At 35.8% G+C, this 20,406-nt stretch overlaps 1 pseudogene; it reads right to left on the bottom strand.

Annotated features, from left to right (window-relative positions):
- LOC105288664 overlaps positions 1-20,406 on the bottom strand; it is a 38,418-nt pseudogene that overhangs the window by 14,443 nt on the left and 3,569 nt on the right.

Consider the following 20,406-nt stretch of genomic DNA (forward strand, 5'->3'; position numbering starts at 1 on the left):
AATTCTTATGCATTTGCAAACTGTCATGTCCCATTTACAGTTTTTTTAAAGAATAAGGAAGAAACTGTGGATAAGCAAAGTTGACATAATATCAACCTTTACCTTGCATTTGACAATGAATTATTTAGAGTGTAAGAAATTACGGTATGATTAAATCAAATGTCTGATTAATTATAACTTGTCTCCAAAGATGGCGCCCCAAGGAACTGTGCTCCTAATATACCTTTCCTCTCTTTGGAGCTCATTTGGCCCTCTAACTCACTTTTAATCAGTGAAGTGACATTGAGGGACTTCCAAACCTAGGTGCTAGGGAGTGCTGCAGTTTTGGCCTCATGTTCTTGGAATGGTTACCCCATGAGAGCTATCTGCCATGTAGAAACCCACTAATCATGAGAATACCATACTGTGTGGAAGCTCAAACTAGTCTTGTAGAGAGACTGTGTGGAAAAAGCGGTGCTCAGCCAGCCCTCAGCTGTTGCCTTCCCAGCAGATGTGTTGGACCTATGAAAAAAGATGCCTTCAGATGATTATAATTCTAGCCACCATCAGATTGCAACTGCCTGGAAGACCTCAGGTGAAACCACTCAACTGAGCCCTGTTGGTAGTTTGTGATGTAGGAATAGGTAACCAAAACAATCACTCATCTTAAACATTACTATTATCCTCAGCAATGGTTAGGAAAGTGTTGGCAGTTATAAAATCAGCTATGCTAATTAGAATGAATTGTTAATATTCATTTGCATTAACTATACCTTTTATATAAAAATGAATACTATTTAGTGTTCAAAAAAGACAGAAATTTCACACTGCAATCTTTTTTTTTCATTATTAATTTGTTGAACAAATACTTTTAGACATATCAATGCCTTTTTAATTCTCCTTCAGTGTTCAGCTCAGATTCTAGAATTCAGGACCCCAGAATCACAAACTACACTTTTTGCAGTGCTGTCCTAAGGAGTCATTGGGATATGGTGGGGACAGTAATGGTCATCAGCTATCCCATTTGCTCCCCTAGATTGTTCTTTCCCTCTGCAGTCAGATGGTACTGTATGACAAATTTCAGCCCATGAAATGTTAGCGGAAGTGGCATGTCACTTATGTTTTGAGGCAATAGAAAGACCATTTGTAATTCTCCAGTCTCTATTATCTGACACAAAGATCAGAGGAAGCCATGGGTTCCAGATGGTGCAATTATAAGATGATAGAGTCTCCATCTGTCTGTATCCCTGGATGAGTTGGGGAGCAGAAGTTCTTGTTAATCCATGACAGTCAATAGCACAAGCCAGAAACAAGCCTTTGGTGTTCTTAAGCCACTGAGATTGGGGGTTAATTTGTTTCTGTAGTAGAGTCCAACCTCTTGTGACTAATACAAGAGGCTTTAATGTTCCATAAGCTTCATCACATCTACCCTAGGCTATTCTAAAATCAACGCAAAATCTAAATAAAAATAATATGATTTCTGTGTAAACAGAGCTTCAAGACAGAATTTCCGATTCTTTCTCCAATTATGTTTATATCCTTTAATCCCTCAACAGAGAAATTCTTATAACATCACTGTTTATTTACTTGGATAATTTAGAATACTTGACATTCAAATTATTCTCAGTTCAAGTTGTTTCCTTTTTATTTTTCATAGTAACTTTATAGCAAGTGGTTCATAAAATAATTTATTCAAAAATTTAAAAATATTTATTCAATCAATATAATATCAATGGAAACATCTAAGTTAATTTTTTTACTTTTATAAATGAATATGAAGTGATTTTCAGACGTGTATGCAAGTAGAGAGAATAGTGTGATGAACTCAATGTAACCATTTACCCAGCTGCAGCAATTATCAACATATGGGCAGTTTTTCAAACAGAAGTTTTGGCTACATAAAATTTTATTCTGTTTTGATCATCCTTTTAAAGATAAGATAATAATTACCCTTTCCTCCACCTCCAAAAATAGATCCAAATGTTCTGTGAACACATGTGTTTTGTGGTCATGATGATATTTTCTGTATTTCTAATTTTGCTATGTAGAAATGACTGCGGAGTAGTTTGTTAGAATGGCATCCTTATATGGTACCAATTCTTCCCATTTGGCCAGGAGAGTCACAGTTTACATATATATTCTTAGGGTAATTATTAATAGCACTCCCTTTCATCCTCAAAAGTATCCTGATTTGGTTAACAAATTATATGGTCACCCTTATTATTAAACAAGTATGCTTGTTCTTCCCCTGTCTAGTTTGTCGTGTTTTTGCTTTCTTACATTCTCTGGATATGGACTCTTTGTCTTGCCTCGTAAGGCCCAGACAAGTCTAAACCAACCATAATTAGTGATGTCTTATCCCAACACCCATGGGTGCTTGCAATGCCTACAATGTCTGAAATGTCTTTGACATCTATAATGGTCTACCCAAGACCAACTACATAATTTCTGAGGTCAAGTACAAATTGTAAAAAATTATTGCGAATTTCAAGATGGTCATAGTAAGGCATTAAACCAAGTGTGAGACCCTTATAAACATAGGCCCCTATGTGACAGCAAAGATATCGTATCCATGGACCTCTTCACTCTCCACCTAGTTCCCTGTATTGACCATTTTCAGAACTGCATTCCTGTGGTAAACCCTCTGTTGTGGTCTGCATGGTTAATTTATTGCTCAATCCTATTCTGTGGGTCTGAAGCCTATCTGGTTATTGTTACCATCCAGTGAGTACTAACTATAATAATGAGTGGCAGATCCCAAAATCCAACGCAAATTTGCTTGATTTCAAAGCAAATGATCATAACCCTTTTGCTGTTCTGACTCTTAGTCCTCATGGCCTAGCTAACTCTTGGCAGAGTTCTCACCCTAGTTTAGGATTTCAAGGAATGGAATTTAGTCATTTATGAATAGATGACCAGGAATCAAGATGCACTTTTGCTACTTTTCACATTTTTTGTAATTTACCTTCAACTTCTCTCTCACATGTGCATTGTGGCAGGTGGACTTTCTCCCTGACCACATCCCCTCTCCCTAATTACTGTACTCACCAAAACATGCCTGAGCTTAAACTTTATGGACCTCCTGGGCTAACCTCTTGATCTAGCTTAATTTTACTATCCACTCAAACTCATTTCTGTATCTCACTCATTGCATTGCAGCTTAAGCCTGAGTTAGTTTCCTCAATGATTATTTGGAGTTAATTGGAACACAGACTTTTAGGGGGAAAAAAGCATGCACAATCGTAACTCTTGTGTTTTCTCTATTGCCAATGATTTTTATTCTATAGTGTTAACTTGCATCTTTTTGATGGCCTCTAGTATTACTGAAAATTTTATATAACCAACTTTTATCTGCTCTAAGAGATGGAACCAAGAAAAGAGAACCCTTGTGCACCATTGGTGGAAATGTAAGTTGGTGCAGCCATATGACAAACAGTATGGAGGTTCCTTAAAAAATTAGAACTATCATATGGTCCAGCAAGTCCACTTCTAGGTATTTATCCACAGGAAATAAAATCACTTTCTTGAAAAGACTGCGCTCCCATATTAATTGCAGTATAGCTTACAATAGCCAAGAAAGGAAACAATCTACGTGTACAGATAGATTAAAAAAATGTGATCACACACACACACACACACACACACACACACACACACACACACACAATGGAATAATATTCAGCCATTAAAAATGAAGGAAATCCTGTCATTTGCAACAACATAGATGAACCTTGAGGATATTACGCTGTTAAAAAGAAAGAGAGGTGGAACTGAGATTGTTATATGATGACCATTTCCTTAAAGTAATGGCAAGATTTGTTTCAACTGTAAAATGAACAATCCTAGTGGGTGTATTGGAAAAAAAGCTGGGAAAAATAAAGAGGAAGGGGGAAGAAAGCAATTTCAATAGTGTCAGTGATTCCACTATCTCTTTAACAAACATAAACCCTGATGAAATGAGTTGATATATCTCTTGTTGCCCAAAATATCTTTGTTACCATAAGCCCCTCATGAAGTGACTATTTTGCTGTCCTATGTGTCATTTCACTGTTCAGTAATACATGATTTTTGTATAAAATGACTCATAAATGTAAAGCAAATGGAAGCCAAAAGTATCAGAGACCTGAGTCATCTTTCGAGGAAAAGAGATGTTGAATGCATTGAGAAATATGTGTTAATATACAATATGATGCCTTCCCAAGGGATTTTCAAGTATAGTTTTGATGGTATTAAATTTGCCTTACATACTATCTGTGGAACTTAACCTCTGTTAAGGCAGGTCTCTACAAACTTCAATATAAACATCGTATTTATCCAGTTAAAATAACTCGATTGGACTAAAACTCCTTTGAGTTCTTTGAAGATAGATGCTGATGGAAGAGAGAAGTCACTGATAGAGCTATTTTATCGTAGCAGCCAAATATTTAATTACTTTGTTTAAGGAATAAAATTAAGTTTCTTCTTGATACTTGTGTTATTGTAGATAGTGGGTTTTCTGTACATTTATTAAGATGCATCATTAATATTGAAATGAAAAATGAAGCTCAGCGCTATTGAGGCTTTTATATTTTTTCTATATTATTTTTGTTCATTTCACCACAAATGAAGATTCAGAAGCATTTGTTACTGGATGAGCAGTGAATGGGACTATTTATTGGAACATTAGTGGGTATTAGTGGCCACTTGATATTAAAAATTTATGAATAAATGTTTTGCTGTGGGAAGAAGTCACAAGTTGAACAAGAAGAGATTGCTGTATTCATCTAATGTTGACACTTTGATGTTGGCCATGATATACTGTCACCCAGAACATGGTGACTTTCTCCTTTCCACCTTAAGGAAAGCATGGCTGCATCGGTGGTCAGCGATGTTTCTTAAGACAATCTGTGTACTTAAGACTTAAGAAGGTCTCCAGTGGAATAAATAAAGAGACATCTTGATTTTTGGGGGGACTGTGAAAAATGGAATGTTAAGGTAACCAAGAGTCTTCACTATGAATCTACTCAACAAGATAAATGCCCATTAGCAAATTAGGTGTGAGTTCTTGTGGTACAGAAGCCTCCCTTATTGACATTAGGTGTGGGGAAAACTAGAAAATAAAGACAGCAAAGGCCAGGCAGTTATTCTTAGCAATTTGTGGTGCAGTTGACACGGGCTTGGTGTCTTTTTCCTCTGGTTGCTGATTGCTGCCTAGAGAAGTAATAATGGCTTCTTTGGCTTTGCTGCTGTATTGTGCCGTAGTCTCTCCTGTATCACTACTGCTGCCTTCTTAGTGGAACCTGATAGAACTATTTATCTTTTTATTGCTGCAGAATCTCCAAGCATGTCTCTTTGGAATTTGGGTAATAAGATATATGATTTGGCCTCAGAATGATATAATTAGTTAAAAAAAAAGTCTTTGGTTCCATAGTGAGATATGGTTTTATAAGGTAAAGATATCTTTATCTTTTATAAGATGTGTGTGTGTGTACAAAAGTTTTTTACTCTGGGGGAAAATGATGAGAGTAATTGTCTTGTTATTTTGAATGGGAGAGACTGGGAATTCTCACCGCAATAATGGTTAAGAACTTTGACTCCAGAGACACTCTAGATTTGTTTTCCAGCCATGTCACTAGCTTGATCTTGGGAACACCACTGAGTCTCTCAAGGCTTGTTTTCTTATCTATAAAATGGGAGAAACGATTATAGCTAACTCATAGAGTATTATGAGTATTAAATAATATAACAGTATTAAGTTATAAAACAATCAACAAAAATCTAGAATTTTAGTTTTCTATGCAAAGCATACTATGATAGTAGCTAAGTCATTTCCACAACTTGGCAATGGAATCACACTTCTGTGCTTAAGTGTTGTGGTCTGAACCATTACTCATGCCCATAGAACTAACACTCTATGTAGACAGTTTGAGATTTAGACTAGCATTCATTTTATACCATTCAAGTTTGCGCTGGAATTAATTTATTAATCCAAGTGAAGAATTCTTTTGATCTACAGGTCAAAATAACTGGACACTTAGTATGAAGGTCATATTAGGTCTGGCCACTTTCCAAAGTCTGTCTCCAGACTAGTGAATGTTTGATCAGTGATGTTTATCACTGTAACTGAGATAGGAATCAGAAAACTCTAAGCTGTTAAGGAAACTTCCTTGATGCTCAGGATACCTAGGGAAAAACTGTCAACCTCAATATTTATTATTCTTCTTAGAGCTTATATTGACAGAGATGGCACTTCTCTCCATGGCCAAGCTGAACATTATGATTATTACAAGATCTAATTTATATAAAAAGATATTAAACTACATTTATATCTTGTACTAAATATTATTTTTCTAAAAATGTTTGGAAGAATTTTTATTACTGTTGAAATCATTTGACTACAAGAACAAATATAATTTATGAGAAGCTATCATTTCTCAGCAATTATTGTGCATACATGAGCATTCTTGCAAAGTGAGAAAAACTGGATCTAGGAATTGTTTTTACATGTGATTTTTATGAATACTAAATTCAGCTACTGACAAAGTAGCTGATTTTCAGTTTTATAGATTTTTGTGGTCTAGATTTTGTTGATTTTGTTTTTTAGTTTTAGTTTCATGTTTCAAAGCTAATAGCATTTTTTTTTAAAGTTCTTATATTGTAATAGAATCTTAGAAAGGTCATAAGCCCTGGATAATGTCTATTGTTTTTCATGGAAAAACATGACCCTGCTGGTGACCTGTTTAAGAATAAGATATAGGCTTATGCTTATGCAGAGAAAACTTAAGTAGAAGGTTAAGCAGTTTGGAACATAATAAAGAAAAATCTAGGCATTTGCTTTTGTTTTATTTGTAATGGTGTTTGTTTTAATGTAAGCCAGTAGTCTCATTGACCAGATGTGCTTTAAAATTTAGATTATTTTTGATTTTTAGAAAGTTAAAACAATGTATATATTCATATACTTTATAACAGTCCTAAACGTGTCTTGAGAGCGTCCTTAATTCCATTTGCATTTCTTCAGTGAAAGTTATGAATATTCTCTAAAGGAGACTAAATAAACAAAATCTTCAAATTAGTTCAGGTCAGGTTTTACTACAAAATCTATTTATGTCAGATGAAGTTTTGCTGCCAAAAGACTTATGAAAAACTTTACGTTTTCCCAGTTTTTTATATTTTGCAATTCTATTGAGAAATTAGAGACCTATGACCTATAGGCCGTTATTAGCATTAGGTAATTTTACTTGACTTGTGAGATAAAAAGGGAAGATATTACCATCTCCATTTTATGGCTGGCACAACTGGGATAGAGAGCAAGTGAATGACTTCCTAGGTGATAGAGCAAGTAAGTGGTTAAAATGGAGATGAAACTGGAGTGTCCTGCATCCCAGGGATCTTTCTAATTTTTTCATGGCCTGCTCAGTTATCCAAATGGCTGTTTCACTTGCAGCTTGATTGGCCCACGATGGCAGCCATTTCTCTAGCCAGGCCAGACTCCAGCACTACTCAACACAACAGTGCTGTGTGCAGTTTCGTTAGCTTTTGATGCACTGGGGTTCTGGTTGTATAAATTGTTCTAAAGAAAAGCTCTAGAGCTCATACATCAAAATATACATGTGTGACATTTGTTGAGATGAGCTAAATGAGGCGTAACTATTCCTTGCAAGGCCTATTTTGCTAGTATTTTCATTCCTTTCCTTTGGCGAAGTCAAGAGAGCGCAAGCTAGCTTCTTTCTGTATCTCCTCCCAGCTCTTAAAATTTCCTGCTCTGTTTCCCTGGCACCACACGTGCCAATACCCATGGCATATTTTATTGTTGCAGCTGTTTCATTCTCTAGTTTTTGTTAGCACAGAGGTCAGTCTCAGAAGTGGCTAATAATTCAACTGATGTAGTCTTCATGGACATCTGAAACCTGAATTATTTCCAAAATACCTGAGGACACCGAGAAGCCTATTTCATCACTTGTGGTGTCTTTAGCAGAAAGCCAACATTAAAATTCAGGTTTTCCCTTTGCATGCAGGCATTTATTTATCCCTTTATTTGTCTCTTCATCCAGGAAACATTCATCAAAAACCTAGTAGTGAGCTAGCTGCTACGAAGGTCACTTGAAGATCACTGGACAGCTGTCTCTTCAGAAATACAGTTGGAGAAATAATGCTTTCCCGCTCTGGCACAGCAAAGTCATAAATTAACCTAAGCATTCACAACTTTCCAATGGAGTGAGCCAAGGTGTCATTCATTCTTTTTACAGTCACACATAAGAAACCAGGCAGGGTAGTTAAATGTCATAGTTAGCAGCATTGGGCTTTGGTGACATGTGGCTTGGGTTCAAAATCTGGCAAACAATTTAGTAGGCAGGCTTATTTGGAGACGTTACCTATACATGGTGCATATTTGTGGGTACCTTTAAGGGTCCCTTGACTTTTGGTTCTGTTGTCTGTAAAATGAAGGTGATAGTTTTGCTTTATGAAGACATGTATGTATGTTAATTGAACCTGATGGTGAGAAAAAACAGCAAACAGTTTTCTTTCCCTGTTTGCTGTTCTCTGAACTATTCCATCATCTCTCCCTCTTTTGTTTTAATTAGAGGTTCTCTTTTTATTGCTTTTAACAATAAAGAGCAGTGTTATTTTTTGGCATTAAACCAGACAGTTCCAGTCTAGTTTAAATTAAAAATTTACATAAATAACCAAAACAGTGGGAGAAGATATATTTCAAATGTTATATATTATATATACATTAATATGTATATATATTTCGAATGTTATACATGACAAATGACTCATTCCTAGAGGATATACATAACTTCTACAAATCAATGAGAAAAAGACAATCCAATAGAAAAAATGAGCAAAAGATTTGAACAGACACTTCACAAAAGAGGATATTCCAGTGGCTAATAAGCCCGTGAAAAGGTGCTTAAATTCATTAGGCACCAGAAGAAAATAAATTAAAACTACAATGAGATATTACTACATAACTACCAGAATATCTAAAATAAAAAGACAGTAACTATCGTGTATTGAGGGGAATACAGAGCAACAGGAAATTTCAGTCAGTTGTTGATGAGACTATAAATTGATTTTCTCACTATGGGAAAACTCTGGCAATATCTATTAAAACTAGACATAAGCATATATCATGACCCAGCAAATCCACTCATAGATGTATACCCAGCAGAAATGCACACATATTTTCACAAAAGGCATCCTTTAGAATGTCTTTAGAATGTTCATAGCAGTAATATCCATAATAACCCCAAACTGGATTCTATCTAAATTCCCACACAAATATTTTATGATGATGCAAATCAATGATTTACAACTCTAGGCAGAAACATGGATAAATCTCACAAGTATAATATTGAATGAAAGAAACCAGTCCCCCAAAGAATACATATTCTATGATTCAGTGTCTTCAAAGTACAAAAATAGGAAAAACTAATCTCTAATATTAGAAGTCATGTTTTGGGAGGGTAATAATTAGAAAGAGGCAAGAAGGAGATTCTTATTTCTCGATGAGGATGCTATTTATTTTGTGTGTTCGGTTGTTTAAAATTTGTCAAACTAGACACTCATGTACACTTTTCTATATGTTATATTTCAGTAAAATTCTCTGCTTTCACCCATAGCTCTAGTATATTTTTTCATTTATCTTCCCCTTTGCTTTTCTATACCTCCCTAGTATCACCTACCCATTCTTTAAACATTCCTATTATTATTAACACTTCTTTGAGCTTCGGGATTCTACAGTATACAGCTCAAGAAGCCCTGTGCTGAAGTAATCTCTTCTCTGTCTTCCCCTCTGCCCAACCATACATTGTACTTCCAGACAAAGATCTTTCTAGAGCTGTGGTTCCTGGCCCCTAAGAGCCACCTTGGGCTATAGGTTTCTTGAAGCAACTGACATTACCAAATATTAAAGTCTTCCTTAACAATTGAGAGATAAATGGGACAGGCAAGTTCACCCCATTGACAAAGTCAGAAGTTACTCCCAAATAGCTCTACTTTTGATCCCCATAATTTTCTTAGAATGTCCTTATAGTCTTATTTTTCAATTTTCCCAGTCTCCCGCCTGCCTGCCTGCCTGCCTGCCTTCCTTCCTTCCTTCCTTCCTTCCTTCCTTCCTTCCTTCCTTCCTTCCTTCTTTCCTTCCTTCCTACTTTCCTTTTCTTTTCTTTTTTCTTTTTCCTTTCAAGGATCTGAGTGCCTATTATGAACTAGACAATGGGCTAAGTGTTGAATATAGAAAGATGAAACAGCCATAACTTTGAACTTCAAGTTCCTTCCCTGTAAGGATGAATGGGGACACAAAGCTGAGTAGCTGCTAGCTTCCTTTCTCACTACCATTACCTGAAGGTAAAAGGTCTTCAGTTGGGAACAACATGATAAAAATAAAATTACTTCTATTAGCCCCTTTTGAGCAAATGGTCACCTAAGGAACACATTCCAAGGACAATGTGTGTGCAAAAGACATGAAATTGCTGTCAGTAAGGAGGACAACACATAGGATATTAAAAGTTAAGATAAACAAAGATAATAGGTTTAACTCATTGCTAGCTGGAGTTTTCTGGTTCTTTAAAATTTAGATATTATTGATTCTATCACCCAGTTCATTGTCCTCAGAAGTCCAAAGCTCTTTTTAAATATCTTCTATTACCTCAGTTTCTATTAAGGATCATGAAGGAAGGTTACATTAGATACCATAGAGCAAATAACTAGAGTATACTAATAAAATTCTATTAAAATATTTTTTCACCACCTCCATCATCATGTAGTGCTTGCAGTGGGTTTCTCAATATCTTCCTGGCTCCTCTGTGGGCCACGCTAAAATTTCCTTGTCTCATGGTGAGAATTTTTACTGGATGAAACATCAAAAATCTATTGAAAAATAAGGAGAGTGGCTGTCTTCTTCATGTACTCTGGGAAGTGATTTTCCATTTTTGCATTTTCAGTTGCCTCTTCTTGAGATGTACGCCCAGGTGCCCCTTCTGCCTAGAAACATTTTTCTTCATCCTTTGGGTGTTTCTTAAGTTATAAATGACCCTGAGAAACCTTTTAAAATTAGCTACAGAAATTTAATCACTATCTACCTTGATTTCTTCTAGCACTTCTTTATCTCTCTAATAAAGCAGTTATTTCAAGATAGTACAATTTGATTTTGTGTGACTACCTTTCCTACTAAACTGTGAATTATTTGAGGTTTGAGACAATGCCTGGTCATAGGATTTGTTCCAAAGCAATGCATATTTCTTAATGTGATTGGTAAATAAGGGATAATGGCAGAATAACAGGCAATTGTGTTGATTCATGTGTGAGTTTGCCCAGCTTGTTAATGCTTTGAAATGATCAGATGTAAGCTTTCTTACAATTAAGAAGAGAATTTAATAATATGTAAATATCTTAAGGAAAAAAAAATAACAATTTTGCCACTATACCTTTCTTTGTGTAGGAAATAGATGATTTAGTGGCTTCAAGAACTGTTAGCTTTCTACTACGTTATTAGGAAAGACTACAAGTGCAGACTAGGATGTCTAAAGATATTTTCTTCTTTCTTTTAAAAAAAATCACAGGTGTAGAAGGGTACCATTGGATCTGTAGGGGACAAAAGACTTTTCCTCTATCCTCTTAGTTTCTGTGGCTAAGCCTGAGAATTAGATTAACAAACTACAGATTAACAGGAGAAAAACATGCCAACTTTATTTGATGCTAATATTTTTATGTGGTATCAAAGCCTTTATAGAAAAGAAATAATGACCTTAAGAAGTGGGTGGTCCTGAGAGCTGTGTGCCATTTTAACAAAAATTGATAAATTGTGCAGACATGACAAGACAAAGGAAAAAAGTTTGGGCTAGGGTGGTAATGTGGGAAAGTTATTAGGAAATGTAGGGGGAGCCTAAGGGAAGATAAGGATTATTTTAGTAGGTTTGTTCGTATAGATTCATCTTGACATCAACTTCTTATTTTTTGGCAATAAGAATGTTTTCTTCTTGCTAGTGCAGGGAGGGCACCTTCCTTGCAGGAAATTTTATGACCTGCTTTCAGGTAGAAAGCAGGAGATCAGAGAACCCTTTGTGTGTCCACTGTTTCTCAAGTGCCTCTGCTCAAAATAATACTCCAAAGTGGCATATTTTGGGGTAGCATGATCTGATCCCCTTCAGGTTGTAGTTTTAATTTTGATGAAGCTGGTCTCTACTGAAAGTAAATGTCTTTAAGGACCTATATCTCTGAGAAGGAGCTACAAAAAAGATTGCAAATGCTAAGACACAGAGCATGCAAAAGATGGTAGGTTCAAATGATGGTGGAGATTTAATTGTGCTAATATTTTTTATTAAGATTATTATTGTCTGTGTTAAAGTTCTAGTCCAAAGTTTCATAAGTTTTGATTGACCTGCCTGAATCCTATGTTTCTCATAAATCTATTATTTTTCACCTACAGGATGCAAAGTCTTGCAGTAAAGTATATTTAACATTAGAGCAAAATGCATGTATCTGCAATTCCTAGAAGTTCTCAAAAGAAGTTCTCAAAAATATTTGATAAATGGGAAGGAATTCTAACTCGAGGAATATAATATTCCCAGAACTTTTTACCTGAGTGTCTCTTAGTTATAGCTGAGCTCCCTTCTCTCAAAATCCTAAAGAATTACCTAAGTTCACAGTCCCAATTCCTTTGTGAAATAAACCATTTCTGTTTCTCATTATATCTTATTTATTCTCCTTCCAACACAAACTCTTCATTACCTGTGTGTCTGTGTTTCCCGTTAGACTGTGAATATGCCAGGCCTGGGACCTGAAGGGCACTCTACAAATGCAAATCAGTGAATGAATGAATCAATTTTGAATGAATGTTGGTATCATTTTCCAACCTAAATCTTAATTTCTCTCTGAGGAGAGAGAAAATGACAAGGTTTATCTATCAGCAACCATCTCTGCTCCAATAGGGAAGCTGTTTCTAATAATATCTTTATTGAGTACTAAACATTTATTAATTAATATAATCCCCACAACTAACATATCAAGGAGTACTCTTATTATTCCCATTTCATGGGCGAGGAAACTAAAACTGAGAGAGATTATATAATCTGCTGATACCAAATGCCCAATAAGTGGCGGAGCTGGAATTCATACCCAGGTAATCAGATTTCAGACCCTAGTTTTTAACTGGCCTGCTATACCACCTCCAAATTTCAACAGAACTATTTCTCTGTAAGGTTGTGTGAATGAGTACGTGAGAATGCTGTGATTTATCACAACCGAAGAAGTTAAAGGACCTATAACTTTGAGTGACTCCAGTATGTTGCCTTCATTGGATGTAACTGAAGACTCTTTAGAAGGAACAAAGGATTTATTTTAGCCAACCATGTTCATATGTATGGGTTAATTCCATCTTATCCAGAATTGCAGTTTGCTATCTTTAATTAGCCTAATCACCTGAACTATATCACCTTTCTATTACTTAAAAACTCAATTCTTCTGCCTTCCCTCCTCAACCATTCTATGAATGTTTTCTCTGCTGTGTTTTCTCTTGCTTGGCAAGATAATAAACTCAACAGCTCTTCATCCTTGTCCTCTTCTTTCTTCTTAAACCCTTGTGGCCTTTGATTTATTCTTTGATAGTGTACAGTGTTGTTGGAAGGCTATTCACTACTATTAGATCCCAAACTCCATATTTAGAAAGTTTACTCTTTTCAATCTCTTTCAAATGATTAGACAAATCTATTTTGTTTCTGAAATACCATAAACCCTTGTAGATTAAGACACAGATAATTATGTAAATTAGCGACCAGATGATAAAAGATAATACTTTTAAAAATGCACCAGCAAAGTTCTGTATAGTTTATAATAATAAGAAGCAGGTCAACAAGATTTTGCCTACTGGAGACCCCTTATAGGCCTGCTCTAAAAGAGAGAAGGACTCAGAATTAGTTTACCAATGCTTTATAAATCGTTTCTACTCTAGGGTGTAGTGGTACTGAGGATATTTGAAAATAAGTTATTATCTTAAGTTAAGCTAAAATATATTTCCCACTCCAAATCATAACCCCCAAATAATGTTGTTATATTCCAATTATTTTCAGAGCTAACTTTTTATGCATAAGCTTCCATTTAATTTCTTCCCAAATAATTGAAAATTCAATATTTGGGAGCCTGTGTTCTTAATGTTTATTATGTGGAAAGTGGGATTTGCGTGTATGTGTTTGTGAGAGAGGGCGAGTGTGTATGACCATATGTGTATGCATGCTTATGTGTATGTAGTACAGATTTCTTTCTATACAAAATGTTCTTATTAAAAAGAATAAAACTAGGGAAACACACTTATGAAACTACTCTGCATGTTTTAAAGAGGTTTTTTTTTGTCTGTGTATTTATTTTTTCTGCAGATCTGAATCGATTGTCTTGTGATAGATATTCAAAGTATTTTGAATGGTTTGCTGAATAAAAGAGGAAAAAAGAGTGGGAATAGAGACAAGTGGGTGTAATCTGTGATTTTGTGGGAAACCAGAAGGAAACTTTAAAGATTGTTTTTCTCTAATTTGGGATGTAGAAGGAAATGGTGCCCTTTACAATTTGCTATTCTTTGAAGCTGGTATTTCAGAGATTTTTTTTCTCCTTTAAATTGGATAATTTATAAATGAATGCTCCCAAAGGAATTCTTAAAATCAAAGAAAAAGTATGCTGGTTGAAAATTGATTTTGTTACCAGTACCTTTTAGCCTAAATATTTTTCATGTAATTTATTTTCAAATAATTTTCTGGTGATTGCTTGATTTTAAAATTCTGCATGCTATATAAGTCAGAAATATGCAAATAATGTATATCGGGGAATGAGCATTGTAGGAGTGTCTCCTTGGGAAAATTTCAGCTGCATCTGTCATATCTCATGGAAATGGATCATTACTTGCAGTTACCTCCATTTTAGTATTTGGGTTGAGTTGAGAAAGGATAAAACCAATATTAAAGCTGGGGCCTCTGATCATCAGGTGCTATGCCTGGTGTTTTCTGGATGTCTGAGTAGATCTGATTTAATTCTCAAGGTCATCTTGAGAAAAAAGGTGGAATCCTGATTTTACAGATGGAGATGAGGCAAAGAGAGATTGGGTAATTTGCCACATTCACATTGAACTTAAACACAGTTTTTATGGCTCTTTCAAACTCCTTCCACTGTAGAATCAGTTCCCAAGCTTGAATGGAGGCCAAAATCACATAAGGGCTTATTAAATACAGTTTGCTGGGCCCTACCCTCAGACTTTACCATTCAGTAGCTCTGTGATGAGGCTGAGACTGCATTTCTAACATGTCCCCGGGCGATGGTGACGTAGCTGGTCTAGGGGTCACACTGAGAACCAGTGCTCTATAATAGGGGTCCCTAATCCCCGGGCTGCGGACTGGTACTGGTACCAGTCCGTGGCCTGTTAGGAACCAGGCTGCAAAGCAGTAGGTGAGCAGAAGGCCAGCGAATGAAGCTTCATCTGTATTTGCAGCTGCTCCCCAGCCTTAGCATTACCGCCTCAGCTCCACCTCAGATCATCAGGCATTAGATTCTCATAGGAGCACTGGTCCCTGGTGCCAGAAAGGTTGGGGACTGCTGCCCTATAACATAGAAAAAAGTTTTTCTAAGCCCATGTCAATCATGCTTTGTCCATAAAAAAGTGAGTATTCAGTACCTGAGTGAAATCTTGAAAATCCAGGGCCTGTCCTGCTTTATGCTCCTCAAATGCAGTACCCGTGCCCTTGGGGAAGTGAGTAGGTTTGCCTGGGGGCCTCAAAGCTACCTGGTAAACATGATGCCTCTTCAAGGAGTGCCAGTTTTTCTTGATGGTAATTTGTTTAACATGCTATTTTTATATTAAAACAAACACGCAGTGGTATAATGGAGTAGAATATAAATGCACACGGATTCCTAAGATAAAGCTCTAGATTTCAAAGGAAGTTTGCCCTTACGGTAGACAGCTTTAGGCTATGCTTCAAGTCTCAGAGGGTACACGCTGGCTCTCCTCGGGCAATAAGCGGATTTAGCTAAGAAGAAAAAAAGGTTAATTTACATCGATATTAAACACCTTCTTGAGCTGAGAGTTTCGATCTCTGGATCGAGATGCTAGTCTCCTCCCTGACCTTTTAGTGAGCATTCCTCAGGGTGTAGCTTTCAGGACTGAGTCCATCCACCTTCTTCTGAGGGCATATAGAAATCCTAGCATTAGAGATGACATTTCTGCTTAACACTGGATGATATAAACTTCAAATTAAAAAAAAGAAAATTAAGGAAATTGAATATGGTTTTAAGGAAATTGAATATATGTCTTAATGGAAGTAGAGAATCTAAAGTCATTTTAGGGGATTTCTTCCTTCATTGTGGGTTCTAGAAAATTTGGGATTTATTGTGTCGGTACACACACACACACACACACACACACACACACACAACACACAACACACACACACAACACACACACACACACGCACCCAGCAGCAGCAGATATTGTCCTAGGTTTTGGTATACAATAGCTTTTAACTCAGATGCCCATTGTCCTCAGCTGTATTGCCCATTTGAGGTCAGTAGTTTTATTCTTTTTATGCCAAGCATGAGCATGGGACTCTAAGTCCTCAATTTGTGGTTCTACTAAGGGCAGCAGTACTCACCTCCTCCTAAAAGTTATCGCATTACTGTTTTTGTATGGCCCATAAACTATGAATGGTTTTACAGTGTTAAATGATTGAAAAAAATCAAAATGAGTTGTTTCATGACACATGAAAATGATAAGAAATGCAGTTTCCATAAATAAAGTTTTACTGGAACACAGCCTTACTCACTCAGTTTCTTATTGTTTACAGGCTGGTTTCACACTACAAGGGCAAAGATAAGTAGTTGTGACAGAGACCTCATAGTGTACAAAGCCAAAAAATATATACTATTTGGCAGAAAAAGTTTACAGATCCTTGCTCTGGATGGTACAGGAGGCAGGAGCATTTCTGTCTTTAGGGAACCAGTATGATGTAGATCCAGAATCAGACAAGTTCCGCCCACAGAATATTTTCTCTTGTGTCTATTTTTCTCCTATGCAAAGCTTTGGTAGCCAGTAGTTGTCTGAAGTCTGACTACTCTTTGTAACAAAAACAATAATGCGTTCTTAAAATAGAGGTACAGACTCAGAATTCAAGGCTTTTAGAGATGAGGGAGGGAAAAGTACTTCTTATTCATTCCTGTACCTTTGTGTATGTGTGTGTGTGTGTGTGTGCGCGCGCGCGCACGCGTGTGTGTGTATCCTAAATTAGTATCAGTATGATTATTTTGCCCTAATTCTTAAAGTCTTTACAAGGAAAATAGGAATGTGTATGGGTTTTGTCTTTTATACCATACAAGAAACTACAGAAGGTAAAGGACCTTGTGCTCTCTCTAGGTAATGATGTTGATAATCCTATTACCTTTTGACTTTTTCTCCAATGAGAAATATACTTACTCATTCAGTCAGTCACTCATAAACACGTCTCCATCCAGCATTCTTCCCAGAAAGAAGAGCCTGAATCAGGGCTTGCATGCAGCTAGCTTATTATGGAAGTTGATCCATGGAATTGAGACTTGGGAGAGAAAAACAGGAATAGAGGGAAAGCCAAGGCAAGGCTCCATTCTTTTTTTACCTTCTTTTTTTTTTTTTTTTAATAGCTTTATTGAAATATAATGCACATACCATAAAATTCCCCCATTTAAAATGTACAATTAACAGTTTTTAGTATATTCAGAGTTGTGCAACCATCACCAAAATTTTTAGAACATTTTCATTATCCCCTAAAGAAACCATGTAGCCAATAGCAGTCACGTCCCATTTCCTCCCAACTTTTTCCTAGATTTTGATAACCACCAATCCCTATGGAGTCACCTATCCTGGGCATTTCATGTAAATGGAATCACATGAGACTGTCTTCTTTCACTTAGCATGTTTTCACAGTTCATCACGTGGTAGCATGTATCAGCACGTCATATCCTTATTGACAAATAACAGTCCCTTGTCTGAAGAAACCATGTTTTATGTATTCATTCACTGGATGGTGGACATTTGAGTTGTTTCTACTTTTTGGCTATTACGAGTAATGGTGGTAGCAACATTAGTGTACAAGTTTTTGTGTACAAAAGTTTTCAGTTTTCTTGGGCATATTCCTAGAAGTGGGATTGCTGGATCATGTGGTAACTCTATGGTGAACCTTTTGAGGAACTGCCAGACTGTTTTCCAGAGTGATTGCATCATTTTACATTCCAACTAGCAATTTCTCTGCATGCTTGACAACACTTGTTATTATCTGTGTATTTTAGTTGAGTCATTGTAGGAGGTGTGAAGTGGCATCACATTGTGGTTTTGATTTGCCTTTTCTTTATGGCTAAGATGTTGAACATCTTTCGCATGCTGATTGGCCATCTGTATATCTTTGGAGAAAATATCTATTCAGATCCTTTGTCCATTTTTCAATTGAGTTGTCTTTTTATTGCTGAATGGTAAGAGTGCTTTATATATTTTCACTACAAGGACTTTATTAGATATTTGATTTGCAAATCTTTTCTTCCATTTTGCACATCATATTTTCATTTTCCTGGTGGTACCCTTTGAAGCACAACCATTTTCAATTTTGATGTAGGGCAGTTTATTTTTTTTTTCTGTCATTTGTGCTTTTGGTGTTAAATATAAAAAAGCTTTGCCTATCCTAAAGTCATGAAGATATACTCCTATATTTTCTTCTAAGAGCTTTTTAGTTTTCATTATTACATTTAGGTAATTTGTCCATTTTGAATTAATTTCTGTGTCTAGTATGTAAAGAAGGAAGTGCAACTTGATTCTTTTGTATATGCATATCCTGTAGTCCCAGAACGATTTGTTGACAGATTATTCTTTCTTCCATTGAATTGTCCTATCTTTGTTAAGAAGCAAGTGACCATACACATGAAGTCTATATGTCTATTTTTATGTCAGTGCTACATATACTGTCTCGATCACTATATCTGGTAGTAAGTTTTGAAATTGGGAAGTGTGTGCTATAGAATGAATATTCATGTTCCCCAAAACTTGTATGTTAAGTTCTAATGCTTGATGGGATGGTATTTGGACATGAAGCCTTTGAGAGTTGCTTAGGTCATGAAGGTAGAATCCTCACAAATCTGATTAATGTCTGTATAAAAGAGATTCCAGAGAGCTTCCTCACTTTCTTTTCATCATGTGAGGACACAGTGAAAAGAAGGCCATCTATAGACCAGGAAGTGGGCTTTAACCAGACATCAGATCTGCAGGTACCTTGACCCTGGACTCTCGAGCCTCTAAAACTGAGAGAAATTTCTGTGGTTTTATAAGCACCCAGTTTATAGTATTATGTTATAGCAGCCTGAATGGACTAAGACAGTATGAGTCTTCCAACATTATTTGTCTTCTTCAAGAATGTTTTGGCTATTCTGAGACCCTTAAATTTTCATATAAATTTTAGAATCAACCTGTTTATTTCTTTTGTATAGAAGTGAACTGTGATTTTTGATAGGGATTGTGTTGATCCTATAGTTTGCTTTAGTGAGTATTGCCATCTTAATAATTAAATTTTCTGAACTATGAACATGGATATCTTTCCATTTGTTTAGCATTTCTTTAATTTCTTCACTATTTTATTCTTTCCAAAGTATAAAATAAACACTTCTTTTTATTAAAATACTTTATTCTTGAGTATTTTATTCTTTTTGATGCTATTATAAATGGAATTTTTAAACATTTAATTTTCAGATTGTTCATTGCTAGTATTTAGAAATTGTAATCGCGTGTTTTTGTAAAAAGCAAATTTGTTGAACTAGTTTATTAATTTTAATAGTTTTCTGAGTTGTTTCTTAGAATATTCCATATACAGGCTCCTGTTATCCAAAATAGAAATAATTTTGCTTTTTTTCTTTCCAATCTGGATATTGTTTATTTCATTTTCTTCCCTGGTTGCTGTCCCTAGCACCTCTGGTGCAATTTGGAATAGAAGTGGGGAGAGTGAACATCCTTTGTCCTGTTCCTAGTCTTAAGGGATAAGCTCTCATTTTTCATCATTAGGTTTGACGTTAGCTGTAGGTTTTTACACAGATGCCATTTATTGGGTTGGGAAAGTTGCCTTTTATTCCTCATTTGTTTAATCTATCGTGAAAGGGTCTTGGATATTGTCACATGCGTTATCTACACCTTTTTGGATGATTATGTGGTTTTTGCCCTTTTTTCCATTTTTATGGTGTTTTACATTGATTGATTTTTAGATGTTATACCAACCTTACATTCTCAAAATAAATCCGTCTTGGTCATGGTTTGTAATCCTTTTAATGTGTTGCTGGATTTAATTTGATAGTATTTTTGTATCTCTATTCATAACAGATATTGGTCTGAAGTTTTCTTGTGATGTCTTTATGGCTTTGGTATCAAGATAATACTGACCTCATGGAATGAATTGAGAAATGTTA

This window comes from Pteropus vampyrus, unplaced genomic scaffold (assembly GCF_000151845.1).
Source record: "Pteropus vampyrus isolate Shadow unplaced genomic scaffold, Pvam_2.0 Scaffold1, whole genome shotgun sequence".
NCBI lineage: Eukaryota > Metazoa > Chordata > Mammalia > Chiroptera > Pteropodidae > Pteropus > Pteropus vampyrus.